An 18,069-nucleotide genomic window follows, 5' to 3' on the forward strand; every position below is an offset into this window, starting at 1 on the left:
GATATTATCCAAAAGAACAGAGGAAGGCAGAGTTTCCATGCTGATACTCAGTTTGCAGAGAGCTTTCCCAAGATTCAGCAACACAATATGGCTCTAATGTAGACATGGTTTAAATTTTCTAGAGCATGTAAAACTACAGCACAAATTCCACCTAAAATCAGAGGTGTTTGTGCATTGCAGTGCCAGAAACTCTTCTGGAAGTTGTGTGTCTACCATGACTGACACCATCAGAGCCTCTTTTGAGGTGGTTGCAACAAGTCAGGACCTTGCAACTGGAGGGGGTTCCAAGGCCGGAGAGAGACACAGCATGCTACCAGGACAATGATGCTACCCAGAGCCTGAGTCTCTTGCTATGTCTTAGACAGTTGCTTGCCAGAATCATAGAATCATAGAGTGGCCTGAGTTGTAGAAGATCTTAAAGATCATCTAGCTCCAACCACCCTGATGCATACAGGGACACCTTTCACTACAGCAGGTTGCTCAGAGCTCTATCCAGTCTGGCCTTGAACACTTCCACATCCACAACTTCTCTGGGCAGCCTGTTCCAGTGCCTCACTACCCCCACAGTAAAGACTTTTCTCCTAATATCTAATCTAAACCTACTCTCTTTTAGTTTTTTTAAACTTATTCTCTTTCAGAATTCCACTTGCATCCTAAATCCTCTGTTATCTTTCACAGCAGTGGTGATTTCCTTTGGAATTATGTCCTTTAAGAATTTTCACAAGAAGTCATGTACTGTGCATCCAATTTCTCTGTTTAGAGGGATTGTCAGAGATGGCGGGATGTCTCCTTGTCAGAAGTGAATCACTTCACAATGTTCAACATGCTTCATTAAGCCACTGATACATATAAAGGCACAAGAATTCCATTGTCTTATTGCTGCATTCCTGTAGATTTTTTAAAAATCCTCTTTACTTGCTTAGGTGGCTATTTAACTGGAAATCTAGGCTTCAAAAATCTTATTTCTATTTTTAGTTTGCAAAGCTGTCAGTACTTTCTATACAGCAGTTTCATGATAGGGGGCTTGCTTTATCTCCTTTAGATAGTGGGTGTGTGCATACAAAACTGAGTCCAAATGGAACTGTTTCCCAAAAGCTATACCCTACACAGAAGATGAATTAGTCTGTTTCCTCTGTTGCCTATTATTTTGCAATGACAAGTGAGGAAAAGAAGATGGGGAAAAAATCTAAAATGACAAAATATCGCTGTAAGATGATCAGACTTTCAAGTAGATTGCAAAGGACAATGACTAAAGCCAAGAACAATAGTTAAAAATTTTCTAGTGAAAAATAAATCTGAATATTATGATAATACTCTCCAGTTTTAATATCCCTCAGAGCAAATTAGGTTGTGCTACTTCTTGGAAACTATATATTATTTCCTCATTTTATTCTCTTTTTGGAAATTCTGTTGACACCTAATGGCTGCGGTGTTTCAGTGGTAATATCCCCTTGTCAATGAGCCTATGGAGGCCTTTTGTAACCTGTCTCTGTTCAGTATCAATACTTGCTTATCAGAAAAGCCAGACCCAGCTCAATTGTAGCAGGCAGTATGGGCAAAGAAATCCTGTGCTAATCCTTGAATACTTTAGAGCTGTCTCCATCTGAAAGTCAGTTGAACTGGAATACTGTCTCAATTTCTTAGTTCCCAAGAGTACTGTGGTCATTCCCACTCCAAGCAATAGGAACACTAATGCTTCCATTAAATTAAGGCTAATACTTAGGCACATGTCCAAGCGACTCCTCACCATTATAGCAAAGAAAAGCAGGAGACAGCAGTACAAACCAGAGAATTTGTAGAGATAAATGCTTTGCATATTAAGTGGATGAAGTTGTAAGAAGGAAGCAAGCAGGGCTCTAAAGCCGCTGTCTCTTTCCTTCCCAATCTTGGATCTGATGCAGTTCATGTTGTGTATTGTGAGACATGCTCCAAGTTTCCTGCAGCAAGCATAAAAGTCCTGATTTCATGGTGATAAGAGTGAAAGTGGCACCAGACATGCCATTAATAGAGCAGGGATTTCCTTCAGCTGAGAGACGTGCTGCTTTGAAGAGTGCTGATCTGAATAAAATCAAGAAGCTGGGTGTATTTAAAATGTAGGACCTGCCAATATGCATTAGGGCTCATCCAGATAAGAGATGCCTAAGGGACTGACAGCTCACAGGGTCTCAGAGGAAACTGCAGCATCTTACCCAGTGCTAATGGGGTACTGTCTTGATTATGATCAGATATTGTTCTTCATTCCTATGCCAATTTCTTTCTACTCTATTTCAGTTCTGTCACAATAGGTTGGCTATTCAAAATGCAGGTAAACAAAATATTTCATTACTACAGAGTGAACTAGTCATGTGATAAAAAAGCGCTATGGGGCATGAAAGGGAAGATACAATACACTGAGTTATGATAATATACTTCAAATAGATAATTATCAATTAACTGATGACTATAAGAAAGATTTTATGTTTGGAATAAGAATTGTATTGCTTTTGAAATGTTTATAAGACAATAATTGATTGCATATTTCTAAAAAAACAGATCTTCAAATGCAACTTTATAATTCCTGTGTGAATGCTTCTAATTCATTTGAAGATGCCACAAAAATTCCATTTCTTTCCCAAATGTTCTATGCTTCTGGGGCCTAAAAATTTTTTCTTCAAACATCTGAAGCCTTCTAAACCATCTGTAGTACTACTATATTCCATGCAAGTTTTGCTGCCATTTGCACCCACCTCTTTTCTCCCCCTTGGACTTTTCCAGGCACTGCTATATTTCAGTTTCCCAGATTTCCCCTATGGCAAGAAACCCCTTATCATACACTTGAGTTCTACTTAACCTGATGATGTGAGCAGCAGATACCTGGAGAAACAAAGCCTGTAATTTGCCTTTGTGTGGCTTGTTTGCTTTCTAACCATATGTGCCCATCTCACGTAGCAGCACAAAGTAAAGAATAAACCAAGATTCTGAGCACACTTACTGAATTATTTTGATGATGGAAGAGAAAGAAAATTTTCCACTGCACTCTGGGCAAGATTTGTGACACAACTGTAAAATAGCTTGATGCCAAATTCTTTCATGGGATGTAGAAGTGGTGGAAGATTGACTGGCCTGGCTGGACTATTCCCCTCAAAGAGACAGAGAACATGAGGATTGGTAGACCTTCACCTGGAGCACTGTTGGGTTTCTGCTGATTATGTCTGTCTCAAGATCTGGGATGACCAACCCAAACTGTGCTGAGCCTTTATAGGGGTTATTTTTCTTCACTTTTTTTTTTTGCATCTTTACCATTGATCACATGAAGACACACGAAAAGCTGTGTGGGTTTATGGAATACATCCCTTTTGCTCGTACCGTGTACCCATACACTTCTCATCGTAGCAGGAGTGACAATCCTCTATCCCGGAGCTGGACTGAGCACCCCAGTCTTTCTGCCATGGCCAGTGCCTACTTCCCTGCTGCAACCTCATAAATGTCCACAGAATCCTGCTCTAGCATGGCTATAGGTTGGAGCTGGAAGCCAAATATATCGTGGTGCCAGCAGGAGCCTCTGCAGGACAGGCAGGGAATAGGTGTTTAGCTTCGTTACAATAAAGCATCTGGCCAGGTTTCAAAAGCAATGGAAGAATTTATGTTGTCTCTGTAGGGATACTGTGTTGACAAAGAGTTATCACCCAAGGTGAACTGCTAAAATTACACCATGGCTTTCAAAAACTTAATGATAAATTATATCACTGACTTATTTCACTAACTGTCCTTTATCTAGTTGTCTTCTCTCCCAGTTCCTGCCTGTTTGCCTATCCAGTCTTTGTGCTCACACTGGATGGTGTAGGAGCCCTCCATAATTGGCTCCAGACACTGGAAACTATATTTAGGCAAAAAGCATCATAAAATATATGTGAGTGTGGAAGCCAGGTTGGATTCTGAAGCCAGATAAAGTCCTGAGAGATCAGGCTAGTAGGCTGGGCCCAGAGGTGGAAATAAAGCATAATACGATTTTAACAGTCTTCTGCCTTCAGCCTGGGAAAAGGTCACTCAGTCTCAGTGCCTTGCTTGCCTCATTTAAAAAGACAAACTTTATTTTGCAGAGTGCAGAGATGTTGCAAAGCTCAGCTCACACACCTCCATGCTGCACCACTGAGCCAAGCATGAGCAGCTTCAAGAGCTCTGGTTCCCCTGCTGATTAATAGCTGAATTGCAAAGCTTCTAAGGGTTACAAAATTGGCGCCCTTATTTAAGAACCCAATGACCAAACCTTTCAAGACTGACTAATATATACCCACCATGACTGGGGAAGGGGGGGGGGACGGGACGCGCAATGCTTTCATGGGGGAAAAAATGAGTCACTTGGAACCATTTTCTAACAGGGATAATAAAGGATGAATCTTCACAGCTATTTTAGGTCCTCCTCTTCCTATTCTTTCTGAACTTCTTTCACAAGGAAAGGAGAGAAGGAAGGTGAAGAGGGCAAGAGAGAGCATATAGGAGCTCTGCAGCTGGACTGCCCGAGCAGGACACTATGGGAGGCACTCAAGACACGCACATTGACATGAGCTCTTGCTGAGTACACACGAATATGTCATAACTAACTGGTTACAGAGAGCACGAGCATTGCAGCAGGCAGAACAGAAAGAGGGACATCCTACAAACCTCACACTGAAGTTACCTGAGAGCCACACTGGGGCCTCCCTTTCTACTACTGTGTCCTGACTAGCAGGACAGGTAGGCAGTAGCTATTAATTTATAATTATACAATGATATAGCTAATGATAGAAGCAACATTGCAAAGTATTCCTATTCCTCTCTGGGACAATCTGCATGTGTTGTCCCACATGACTGAAGTTCACTGACAAAAGCCACTTTTAGTGTGGATTTGTATTTAAGGGAAAAATAGAGTAGACTGCAAGATGGACTGAAGAATCCAAAACAAACTCCACAGAGTTCTGAGTAACAGCTAGAGAGCTGCCTTTCTTTGCTGGGTTTATTTCCAACTCTTGCCCAGACTGAGTGCTTGTGCCCTCAGGATCAGAAAGACCAGAAGGTTTAAAACTTTCTGGCCACCTGGCAACATCTGCGCCACTTTGTCATCACTATGCAGGCACATAACTGGTTAAAAACCCGAACAAAAACGAAAAACAAACACCAGTGCACAACTTCTTAGCTACAGGATTTCAGAGACTGGCATGGATGACAAGGTGTTAACTACAGCTGGTTGAGGAAGTGTGTTTATTCCCTGCAGCTTTGCAGAGAGCTATGCACTCACTCTGGCCTCCCTCTCTTAAGATGATGAGCCAAATTCTGCCTGTGCTTACACTTACATATCCAGTGTTTTCCATAGGCTAGAGCTGAAGGGCAGAGCTGATGTTCCTGCATGTTGCAGTACAACAGTCAGTTCACTAAAACACACAAAATATTCTTCTCTATTTCAAGACTGTACACAAAAGAAAACCAATCTTATGGCTTTTGTGGATAGAAAGAGTGGTTCCTTTCTCTGTGTTTTTTTCTTATGGACTTTTTACTTTGAACAAGTCACTAACTACATAAATAAAGCATGAAAAGGCTAAATTGGGTCAAGTTTGAGAGAGACTGAGATGTGCAGTGATATAAATACAGATTGCAGAGGTGTTCAATAATATACAAAGCAAGTACAGAAACTGTTTAAAATGAAATCTACCTGAAAACCTTATTACTTTTTAACATGGAAGAATATACAGAGTTTTCAGCTCAAATGAGTACTGCTAGTGTCACTGGAGTCCAGTTTCAGAGCTGATCACTGCACAAACTATTGTTAACACCCAGAAGATGTTGTGTAAGAAAGTAGCGTATGAATGATCTTTTACAAATAAACCACATTAGACACAAGGACCTCTGTCCCCTTTCCTATATACTTCAATGCAAAAACAGTGACCAAACATGACCCAGTGATGGGGTGATGAAAATCTTGTGTCATCACTGAACTTCACCAAAGTACTGAATCACATTCACATGTTGTGATAGGCCCTGCGCATCCACGTGTATTTTCCTAAGAGTTGCAGGAACAGTCCTGGTTAAATAACTTCGTAAGGGAATCCAAATGTAAAACCAAGGCAAGAGAGGACCATATTGTGAGCGTGAATAACATACACTTCATGATAACAAATATATAGAAGTCCTTCACTATTATCAGCTTAATCACTTGCTCTTGTCTTGCTTCAGCTCTTCATCATTAGTATCTCATTTCTGAAAGAGGATAATTGCTTTGGATCTCTTCAATTACTACTAAAGCACTGCAGAGCACTTGTGCAGAATGAAATGGATTTGAAAACTAGGTTCACTGAGCTTGGCCTTCCACTATTGCAGCTTGTGTAGTTTCTCCCAAGTCCTCCTGTCATGAGTTTATCATTTCTGATTGGAAAAACAACTCCAAAGCTAGTTTGTAAATACTCATCAGCTGGTCCAAAACAGTCCTGTACCTAAGCCACAGCCACTGCAGCATGAGCAAAGCAGCAGCTCCCTGAAAGCCTGAGTGAAGAAAACAGTGATTTCTCCCAATTTCAGCAAGGACTGCATGACCATATGATACCCCAATGCAAAGACACTTGCTTAAGCATCCCAGGAGAGCTCAGATGTTCATCTTTAAGCCAGAGTCTATCTGTCTCTTGGGCATCTAGATCTTGAGCAGCAGCTGCTGATAGTGCATCATCTGCAGAGCTAGTCAGTGCCTGGCAGCAGTCCCTACCTGAGCTGACTTTTCAGTTTGTGCTGCCCTGAAACTTGAAGAAGAAACATTGCCAAGTGATGCAGGAAAAGACATCTGGTTTTTCAGCCTTGGCCCTCTCCTGCCTCTGTTTATCACTGACCCTCACGGCAGAGCCCATCCCCCGGGGTTGCCTCCAGCCTTGGCCCACTAAGCTTTCTTTGCTAGCAAGCAGCAGCAAAGTTGCAGACTTTGTGTCTTGCTGGCACCTCCATGCAATCACAGCATTTGTCTGATGCTCCTTAATACTAATGAAGGAGCAGCAGCAACATTTTGGCAAGAGAAACTGTGGTGGAAAACCAAGTTAGAAACTGAGTGTTCGCAGTAACTATAATCGCTGCTCTGTGGTAGCCAAGAGTTTTACCAAGAGGAAGTGCAGAACCTGTTAGTTTAAATGGACATCCTGGTTGTATTTTGGGTTTCAGAAATGCTCTTTAGAGGCTCAGAAAGATTTATTGCTGATGATTATTGGATAGGACCCTAAGCAACCTGATCTAGTGAAGGGTTTCCCTGCCCATGGTGGGGGAAAGAGGGTTGGAAACAGATGATCTTTGAATCCAAACCAAACCATTCTATGATTCTACTGCTATTTCACCTCCCCCACCAGCTGCTAGCCCTGACCATACCATGAAACAACCACATACAATGCTTTCTCTAAAAAATCAGAGTTTTCCTTACTTGCCCATAGCTCTTGATGGTCTACCACTAGGCATAAACCCACACATTTAGAAGGTCAGACAACTAGAGCATCTATTCATTCTTTATCACCTCTTCTGCTCTTGAAAAATATGCTGCTCTTACAGCACTGTGTGAAGGTATTGTACAGCTATTGTTCCTATTGGCCCAAGGTGCTGGAGGCTCTGGAAGAAATTGCAATTATAGGTGCCCCACGAAGAATTAAACCTGTTGGTGTTCTCTGTGTTTTGAAGCCAGAGGACAATTACCTCAGAACTACCTCAGGACCCTCAGCAGAACCCAACCACCCAGTGACCAGAAGGAGAGAAGGGCAGACTAACAGAGGAGGAGCTGAAAGTGTAGGTTCTTCTGAACAGAAGCACCAAGACCTTTTCAGCCATAGCTGTAAGGGAGGAATGGGAGGAATTACAGTGCAGGAAGACAGATGGAGCTGAGGTAAGCATTTTTATATCTGTAACAATAGATGGAAGACCACCACATTTCAAAGGAGTCTGACAATTTCAAATTCTTTTCTCCCCCCAAAACAGCACAAGAACTATTCAAAAATTTCTTGCAAATTTCATCACAAATATCCAATTCATTCTCAGGTTTTTTTCCCAGATTTTCAAAGATGACATTTCTAGAGCCTGTCTTACACCTGATGAACTGCAGTCTTTCTGTGGAGAGACGTTGCACTGAGATATTGCTGCCTGACTGCTTCTAACAGTGGGGTTGAAGGAGCATTATGAGGTTTGAATATCCCAAGTTAACAGCATGTTGCTGTTACTATTTATTCTGGTCCACTAAAGATGGCTACAGAACTTTTCTGTCCAAAAGATGAAATGCCTCAGCAATGCAGAAACTCATGTATTATATCCTCCTCTGATTATTGCATTACTTTTAATGAACCATTTACCAAACTAATATTGCTTGCAGATTAGCAGAACAGAGCAGAAAAACTTACAATGCTACTTATTTTACTGGTAACTATTTCAGAAAGCAGGGAGTCAATTCCTTCCTTTCTAGCTCAAGCAAAATTCTTTCTCATCGGCATCAAAGCAATTCTCACTGAAATAAAAAGTTTGAGGGTTAGATGTGATCCCTCTCTCTTTCTGACTGCAGCAGAAGGCAGATGATCTTGCACAGCTGGCATGACTTTAGCAGGAGATGTCAGACTTCACAAGGTCTGTCTTCCCTGGGTAACTAAAGGCACTGTCCTGTTCTTTCTATGGGTCACACCTAAGGCAGGGACAGTCTGACCCTGGGGCTCAGCAAAAGAGGTGGCACTTTTTTTCAACACAAAGACATGACATATAAATCCAGAGGCCAGTGAACTGTGACCAAGAGTCAGAGGCATCAAAGAATCTTCCTGGGAAAAGCTTTCCTGCACATTAATAGGAATTGTCAGCTCTAGATCTTGACAGGCACCATCCTCCCCTGTGCCTTGTGTTTCTTAGGAACTGGTGCCTTGAATGGCCTCAAGAAACTCATACACTATAAATTGCCCCTGTAGGGTACAGTGTGGGAAGCCCTGACTGAAAGGCTCTGATGAATTATTAAGGTTGCCCAGAGTAATGTGAGGTAACCTTCACGTGAATTTCTGTCAACCTCTTTCAGTTTTATTATAAAGGCGCACCGCCCCCCCCCCCCCCCCTTTCCTTGCCTACTCCTCTCTCTCCTATTAAAAAAACTTCACAAGGCTGACAGAGTAAGAAAGCCTTCCCCAAAGATTAACTAAACACACAGGCCTATTTTAGATAGGAGCATCAAGATAAATACAGCAGCCTTGAGCTGCTGGAGAGAATGCAGTGTTTCATCCAACTCAACTCACCAAAGCACAATCAACACTTTAGCAACAAGAAAGGGAAACACAGGCACTGAGTCTTGTCTTTCAGCAGCAAAACAAAAAACTTTGGGGCTAAAAAAGGAATAAATTCTTCCTAGCTTGTCATATTATTTGCTTTTGTCAAGCCCACTGCAGAGAACAGCCGTGTGCCAAGAGTGTTTCCCTGCCCACATGCTGTGTAGCACTGTGACAAGCACAGTCCATCAGATGTGTGTGTGGTGATTCAGGGACAGAAACACAGGGTTCCATCACCTCTGGCACTTTGTGATCATTCTTTATGTAGAACTTCCATTTTATTGTTCACTGCTTTACAGCAGCGGCTATGAACAACTGTGCTGTACTGGTAAGTTGGATGAGAACACTCCTGATTTTCCTTCTTTCTCCAAGAAGGATCTATATTTTCTAGCATCTTCCTCTGGAATTTGTCAATTTGCTCTGCAGAATCCAGAAAAAGTGTTTCTGCAGCTAAGAAGGTCTTTGACATGTTCCTGAGCTGCGATGCACTACAGGGCTGTCCAGCCTTACTCTAAACACAGGAAAGTACAGATAAAAGTGGGGAAGAAAGATGACAAGATAACAGATATATTCATTGTATTATACAAGTGAAGAAAACCCCACAGGGCCAAGATACTCAATATTAAAAATAACAACTTTTACCTAAAAAAAGGAGTGTTACTATATTTTAAACAATAGATTTTAAAGGTCTGAATCATCCTGGAGCTGAATGTTCTACTGCAATTGATTTGGCTTTTCTAATAGCTCTATGTTAATATGCTTGTGCTTGTTTATGAACTTAATTTGCTGGTGAAAGCCTACCAGTACTTCTAGTATTTTTCATGAGCTACATAAGAGATATGACATAAGCATTTCTGGCTAGTTTTTTTCCACCAAGCTTGAAAGTCCTGAGTTGGAGAGCAGTGGGACTTTCTCCATTCACTGGCATGGCAATCAGTTAACTGCTTATTTGACTTCAAATAATGTGAATGGCTTTACTTATCACTTTTACCAAAAAGTGGCTTATCAGTGTGCGTTCTTAAATGGCTTTGTGGTTTTAAAGGGCTAGAACCAGCAAGTTCAAAAGCTGTTTCCTTCTGTGTTTGTGCCATTGACAACTAAATGTAAAATTAAACTGTAAATGAAAATGTAGGGCTTGAGGTAGCACAATTTTGAATTCAAGAGAGCTCAACAAATACCCATTTTAAACCATGAAGACCTGGCTGAAGACACTGATGGTCAACTTTTAAAAAGAGTTGGTATGTGTATATTTGCTCCTTTGTACAAGATGAAATATGGAAGCCAATGCCTTTTTGTGGTTCTCAGTTGAAGTATACAGGGAAGAAATGCTGGCTCTGGCCCATGCTGAGAGCAGGAAATAAATTGGCCAAAACCCAAAAAGTTTGGCAAAACCAAAACTTCCTTCTTCAAAAAAGTATGCACAGAACTCTCTCTTACTTTGTGCTATGTACAGCTGTACCTGTCTGCACTCCTGCCATTTTCCTCCCTGTAACATGAACTCTGATGTCTTTTTCTGATGCATACAAAAAATAATGCTGCTGGTGCTCTTCAGGCTGGAGTATGGTACAACACAATCTGTCTTGTTCATATCCCACTCTGACAGTTTACACCAAAATTTAATGTGTGTTTAAAGCAGTTACTCTCTCAGAAGCTGATTGAAGGCAATACTCCCTATTTCAGGAAGCCTAGAAAAGGGGTCTTTCCTAACGCATCCAATCCACTTTGTTTTTCCACCTCCTGTGATGCCAGGCCATCACAGGCTTTCCTGGGAAGGAGACTCTTTTTCTGCCCTTCATGTCACTCTGATGGCATTGCAGAATTCAGTCCTTTGCAATGTAGGGCTGACACCAGCACAAAAAGTGATTTCCACCTGAAGGCTACATCACCAACCCTTCCTCTTACTTTTCCAAGGCCACCTTATTATTTTTATCCCCTTTATGAGCAGGGTTTAAATTACAAACACATGCCCTAGGCAACCTTTCCTGTGGCCAGTGTAATCTGCTATGGGCAGAAAAGTCGTGCTGCACTCTTGTTTCACTGTTTGACCTGCCAGACACAGTAGGATTGTTCCTCATTAAACAGACAATAGATTAATGTCTAGAACCTGATAGCCATTAATATAGACATTGTTAGTTCTGCATAATCACTTAATTTTCCTTGATAACCCTATTAGAAATATATATGAGTCTACAGAACTGGACTGCTAAATAATCTGCTACAATTGCTAATCAAATCTCTGCTATTTGTCAGCATTCAAAAAAGCTATTTGACATTTTCAGATCTCTAGATGAGGTACAAGAATGCTACAGCAGACCATAAAGGATGGGAAGAAATGAAAAATTATCTAGAATGGAGAGAGGGCATGGTTTCCTCACTGCTTAAACAGGAAGGAAACCATTTTATCCCATAAGTAAAAGGCATATCTAGAAATTGGAAGGTTTCCAATTGGTCTTACCAGGCCTGTTTGAAAACTTATGATCCAGGGCTTTGTACACCTCTGGGGATGCAAGCCAGCCAAAAACCACAAAGGCCTGAGGGGAGAAGAACAGTCCTGGGGGGAGTGACGGGGAGGATACACGAGGCAGAGAAGTGACACTGTTTGACAGAAAACACTCTTACAACAGCTCTGAAAATGCCCTGGCTGGTTTGTTTAACATTTTGCATTATCAGTTTCACCTACCAATAGATTATCAGATCAAGTTTCTGCAACTTTATCAGCTATTAATTGTATCTGGGCCATGGTAGATTTTTATGCCCATCTGGGAATTCTAGGCTTATTTCCTTAGCCATTGAAGAGGTAGGAATGGATTTTTAGTCTAAAAACATTTAAAAAATTCCTAGAGTATTTACTGCAAAACCTGACACTCTGGAGAATTTCCAGATTGACTGAGAAGTTATCCTACACTCCTATAGAGCAGCATCTTTTGAGGAGAGAACACCACAATACAACAGACCAGCCACCATGCAATAAAAACCAAATTCACTTCTTTCTTTATAATAGTGGTTTTTTTCTTATAATAATATTTTTTCTTACTGGCAAGTGCAATGTAAATGACAAATAAAATAATGATTTCAAAACAATTACAGCAGAAGTCCTTATTACAGAATAGTTATGAAAGTTAAGAGTACTCTATTCCCATAAGAGCATTTTCTCACACACGGCAGGACACCACCACCCTCTCCCTCCTCCCCCCAAAAGATACCCTTTCTGGGGAAGGAAGGTGGCTAGTTTGTAGTTTGTTGTAATTAGCCTTACCATCAATAAGGAGCACGAGTTTTGCATCCCCTCATGCCTCTCATTACTGGAGTACATAACCTCCTAACCTCCACCCAAGAAAATGATATCATTGCATGAATTAATCATCTGGGCAATTAATGGCAAAAAGCGACCTCAGGTTTCCAGCACAGTGTCTGGCACCAGTGAATTGGTAATGACGTAACCTTCCCTGGGAATACACTGGCGTTTTGCCCATTCCTGAGCCTCACTGTTGACTCTGAGGGCAGAAGCAAACAATGTAGTCACCCAACCGGCAATAACCGCTGCAAGCGAATACCAGGCTGCTGCAACGTCAGAGGGATGCTTATCCTGCCAAACCCTGGTGTGCATCTCGCAGGGAAGATGCATATCCCGAAATCTGCAGTGTGAATGACTTCCTTTGATGTGCAGAGAGGCGGACTCTCCAGGTGTGTTGAGTATCTGCTCAGTTTTTAGTAGGGAGAACCTCTTGCTCTGCCACCTGGGAGCTGTGCAGCATTTTGGAGTGCGCGAATAAGCAAGTTATTTAACTATTCCTGTTTCTAGGGCAGAAGGAAAGAAGTCTGTTATGCTGGGGAGATAATTTTCAGACAGCCAGGCTTGCTTTGCTTCACTTCTTAGCTCACTCTGTTGCTATGAGTGCTTTGAAAGTTGGAGTCAAACTCAACTGTGATCATATTTTTAATACCTTAAAGGACCTGAAGGATGATAAAGACATGAGAAATCAAGAGACAAAACCCCACTAGCTTACAATATATACCCTGTCTTAGACCTGTTTTTCAGTCAGCTATTCCAGGTGACATGAAGAGGGACTGCATCTATCTTAGAGGAATCTGCAGCATGTTACCTTTTTTTAAATTACCAAATACAATAAGGTGAAGGCTTTTTCTCTCTGTACCAGGTGAGTGCCCCTTCAGTGTCACTTGGGGTATATGCACAAACTGTGAGACAGAGGGGGTCAGACTCAGCCCGCCACCCCATCAGCACATCCCAGAGACTTCAGGAGATTTTATGGGCAGAGTATAGACATGAGCATGGAGATGCTCTCTGATGGGAATATCAGTTATCCTCCCCATCTTCAGGCCATGTAAGAAGACCACAGAAAAGAAAGAACTTTAGTTAGAGAAAAGTTGACTTCTGATGTAAGAAATCTGGAGTCAGGGAAGAGGAGAACTTACTTTGGCAAACAGGTTTGCTAATCCAAGATAAGCCATTTTGTTGCCTCTCCCTCTGGGGCTTTCTGTCTTACTGCTCTTTTCAGAGGGAGCCTCTGGCTACCACTTTCAGCATTCATCATAAGAATTAGTTTCCAACAGAGATGACATATCCACAGGTGAGCAACATCTTTGTCTCAACAACACTTCCCTCTGGATCTTGGCTTGAGAAGAATGAGGTGTTAAAAACATTGAGAAGCAGCTAAATCTGTTAATGCCTTATAGTGAGCTGTGATCCCTGCTCCAGTTAGTGACTGGACTAAGATTACCCAGTTCAGGACAGCCCTGTCTTAAAGGCTTGCAAAGATGTAAGCTGAAGAAGTGTGATTATAACATCATCACTGCAAACAATGGTTCCTGTCTACATGGCTTAATGCCACCTGCCACATTTGTAATCCATCTTCCCCCACCTGCCCCGTCTGTTCAGCAGTCACTTGTTACCAGAGCAAAAGCAGTGAACCAAAAGGAAGGGCAAAGTTTAATTTGCTTGATGTGGTCCTGTTCTTCCAGGTAACATTAATTTGTGGGCTCTAATCTGATCCTCAGAAATGCTCACCTTCTCTTTGCATCAATACATAAGAAATAACAAGCCTTTAGAAACAACTATCATTTTAGCAGCAGGCACACAGGACACTTTGAGCATCAATTTCTCTGCTCAGTCAGGTAACCCATTCTGACTCCCCCCGCAGGCTCCCCCCTGGTTGCTTTCCAGGTGTAGCTGGCTTAGCAGATAGGATTAATCCACCTTCGTACTCACTGGGACTCTCCATGTTAGAGAATCTGATTACACAGATTGCTTGCAATTTATCTCCACCTGCAATGACTAATGCTCCAGTCTGACCTCCTCTTTCCCATTTTAACATCTCACTGCAGATCCTATACACACACAGACAGATGCAAACACACTTGCTCTGTTTTGTTTGCAAACAGCTTACTAAGAGCCTCGGCATTTTCATTTTCAATCAAACCAGAAAACATTATTGTTTTTCCCCTTCTACCCATGAGGGGCTTTTTTCCCTTTTGACTCGTCTCATTACATTTATACTGCACAGGCTTCATATGTTGCTGCTGGATCCACATAAAACACAGGCATCTCTGTACAGACACACACAGTGAACATACAGTGTTATATTCCCCTGCAGCACACATAAAGACAAAGGCAGACGCTACATGCACTAAGCAAGTGCCACCACACGCAATCATGTTCCCTGCAAACCTTGCAGGAAAACAATGCCCGCAGAGTGCTTTCTAATAAACAAAACCAGCCTTACCTTTCCTTATTCTGCTAATCCAGGGGCCCTGGACCAATTCGCTTTCCCTCCTGCACACAAACTGCCAGTCCCTCCTGCTTCACATTCACAGCACACCAGCAGGATTCATCGTCATCCCATTCTGCTGGATCCTTATCACCCTATTGGCCAAAGCCAGACGGTAAATTCAATTAGGCTCCTCCTTATAACTATATTATCACAGGAACAGGAATGAATAATTTAGTAAAACAACAGGGGTGTACAGGCTCTGGTGTCACAGACTTTACCCCGACTGTCAGGCTTTTATCAAAGACAGGCAGGTAAAGAAGCCAGAATCTATTTGTTACTCCTGGAAAGAAGACCTTAGATTATCTACTTGTATTTCCCAATCCATCCCTCTTGTCTTCTTCCCCCTTAGCCATGACATTCCCTTTATATTGTTGTACATCCATTCCCAGCCCACAACACAGTATTTCCCTGGTTAATGGTCCTTACCATCTCAGTGAATGCAGAGATTTCTGTCCAGGCAAAGTGATACTGCAGCGCATCAAACATTTTGCCTGTTCTCTGAATGCAATGTGGGAGAAAAGAATGAAATTGTTTTGCAGAAGGGAGTGAAAAGACAAACAGATCATAAGGAAAAGGGAGAGTCTGCCTTGTATCTCACAATATATTCTGTTCAGCAACTGTGCGGTCATCCCACCCGTTCAGATACCTACAGGATACAGGCACATGGTTCCTGAAAGAGAAGGGTTCACAGATGCCCTGGTCAGGGACTGGGATTTCACAAGCTTGCTGTGGGAGTTTGAATCTCCAAATTAAAACAACAACAAACAAACAAACAAAACCAAATAACAACAAAAAATCTAACTCACCAAAGTGGCAGTTTCCCTCTAGACTAAATGACTAAACGGTTCATACATTTTTTTCTGACCAGAAATCTGCAGTGACAATTACCTATACCTGTATTTCCTAAGAAGTAGTTTTTGCAAAATGAACATCATCCTTTTTCCTCAGGTGATGCTTCGTTTAAGAGTTACAGAGCATTGCAGATTCCCCTAACAGTTCAAGCCTCAGGACACCTCATTTGCCTGAAGAGTTTTATTGTTATGTGACCAGTTCTGGAAGTGGAGGAGTTCAGTGGGACAACCCTTCCCACCCAGAGAACAGACCAAGCAGCCAACAAGGCTCTTTAATGACTGTTCACAACAATATTGAAAGCTATTGCTAATACACACTAATGTGCACAGTATTGACAAATAGCTGTATCATTCCACCATAATTGAAAAATAAATAGGCGGGATGAAACTGCTGTTCCTGTTCCCTTATAGGAGCCTGTGTCCCTTAGAGTGCAAGAACATAATTCACACTTTTCTCCTGCTGTGCTAATATTTACTCAGTAGAACCTATATACTTACTATCATAATGATGAGAGGTTCAAATTTGCACTGGAGTCCAAACTCCTTCAAGCAACTCCTACACCAGCTCTCAGTTTGGCTCATCTCCCAGGCTTGGCGGGATGAGTGGCCTCAGTCTGCCTCTAGGGGCAGTAGGGACATCAGGTTAAAGTCAAGCCCAAGTACCAGCAAAGCTACAAAAGCAGACCACTGGTCACAGACCAGAAGTTTACCTAAAGGCAGGATCTTCCTTTAGGCACTGCCTTCACGTTGAAAGACTGGAAGGAATCTGGGACAATGAATGGGGATTGCCACCTTCTAAATTGCTGGGCTGTTTACCTCAATCTCAGCCCAAATGTAGGATGAAGCCATACTGCCTTCCCTGGAAGAATAAGTCACAGGAATGGTGGATGCTTTTGCCTTTTCCACCAAGTACAGGATGATCTCAGGGGAGGGAAAGTGAGAGTCTATACCAAGTTTTTGTCTTTGTTATATTTCTTTGCCAGAGAAAGGGACAGCAGTGCACTCTTTCTCCCTTGCTCCTGAAGATGCTTCACTTTTGAAGAATGGCAACCACTCTTTTCCTTTTCCTCTTTCTCTTGCAGCTGTCCAAACTTTTAAGAGCTTTTGTGTTAAAGGAAACCCTGAATTATGCACTTGGTGATAGCTCCAGAGCAATTAAATTAAGCTATATGGCAAGTTGCCCAATGTCACTACCAAAGCTCAGGATGTTTTAGCATCATTTATTGAGGAGCTTTTACATGATGCTTACTTAAACCACAAAAAGAGAGCAAATTAGGCTGTTGCCATGACAACTAGAGAATCTGCTCAAAATTCAGGAGATGCTGGGGAAGGGGGGGGGGAAGCTCTTCAGTAGAGATCTTCACATCATGAATATGGCCCTTGGTTATCAAATTCCTTTCAAGTTAATTCCTAGCACCAAAGCCTCCCTGACAAAGGCTTTAATAATCAGGGGCAAAACTTGGCTAAAGAGGGCACAAATCAGAGCTCCCAGCCCTAAGGTGAATTTCATTCTGGTGAGAGGCGCACAGCTGAGAGGTCCACAGGGCAATCACAGAGGTGGCAGAACCAGTACACAAACACACAGGAGGCAGGGTGGAAAAAGCAGCAGGGGCTTCACTGCAGACAGGCACTGAATGGAGAGGCAGACCCTGACTCTGTGGGACAGTAAAGATGAGTGACAACTTCCATAGAGCAGAGGGAGAGAGAGAAAAGGAGGCAGGGTTCTAGCCACTGCTGTAGAAACCCTCTGGAAGTTGGAATAAGCTGAGCAAAGTCTTTTGCCAACCCCAAGAAATGAATTAAAGCAAATAAGAGAACAAAATGGCAACACAGAAAGCAGGATCAGTGGTGTCAGAAGGAGAAGACAAACTAAGCAAATGGAAGACAGCTACTACAATTCTTCTGCAGAAATTAAATCCTTGGTAGGATTGTTTAGTATTTTTCATCAGAGCTGGTTCTTTGTGTAACTTTTTTTCTTTTAGCTGAACAACTTTTCTATTGCAAGCCTTCTAAGAAAAATCTCTATTTTAATAGAAATTTTTCAGTGAAGTCTTTTCATTCTCAATTGCATTAGCTGAGGTATTTTTGGCTGAAAACAAAGGACTATTATTTGGAAAAATTCCAGAAATCTTTGTAGATTTAATGGAAGATCTCTCCTTCCTCATA

General features: G+C 41.9%; 1 protein-coding gene across 1 annotated transcript in view; it reads right to left on the minus strand.

Moving 5' to 3' along the window:
- Positions 1-15,108, minus strand: part of SYN3 (synapsin III) — a 200,743-nt gene extending 185,635 nt beyond the window's left edge. Inside the window, exon 1 of the mRNA XM_071551663.1 lies at positions 15,005-15,108. The gene's annotated coding sequence lies outside the window, so the exon portion shown is untranslated. The remainder of the gene's footprint in view (positions 1-15,004) is intronic.
- Positions 15,109-18,069: the final 2,961 nt, after the last annotated feature.

This window comes from Pithys albifrons, chromosome 3 (assembly GCF_047495875.1).
Source record: "Pithys albifrons albifrons isolate INPA30051 chromosome 3, PitAlb_v1, whole genome shotgun sequence".
In the NCBI taxonomy this organism is placed as follows: Eukaryota; Metazoa; Chordata; class Aves; order Passeriformes; family Thamnophilidae; genus Pithys; species Pithys albifrons.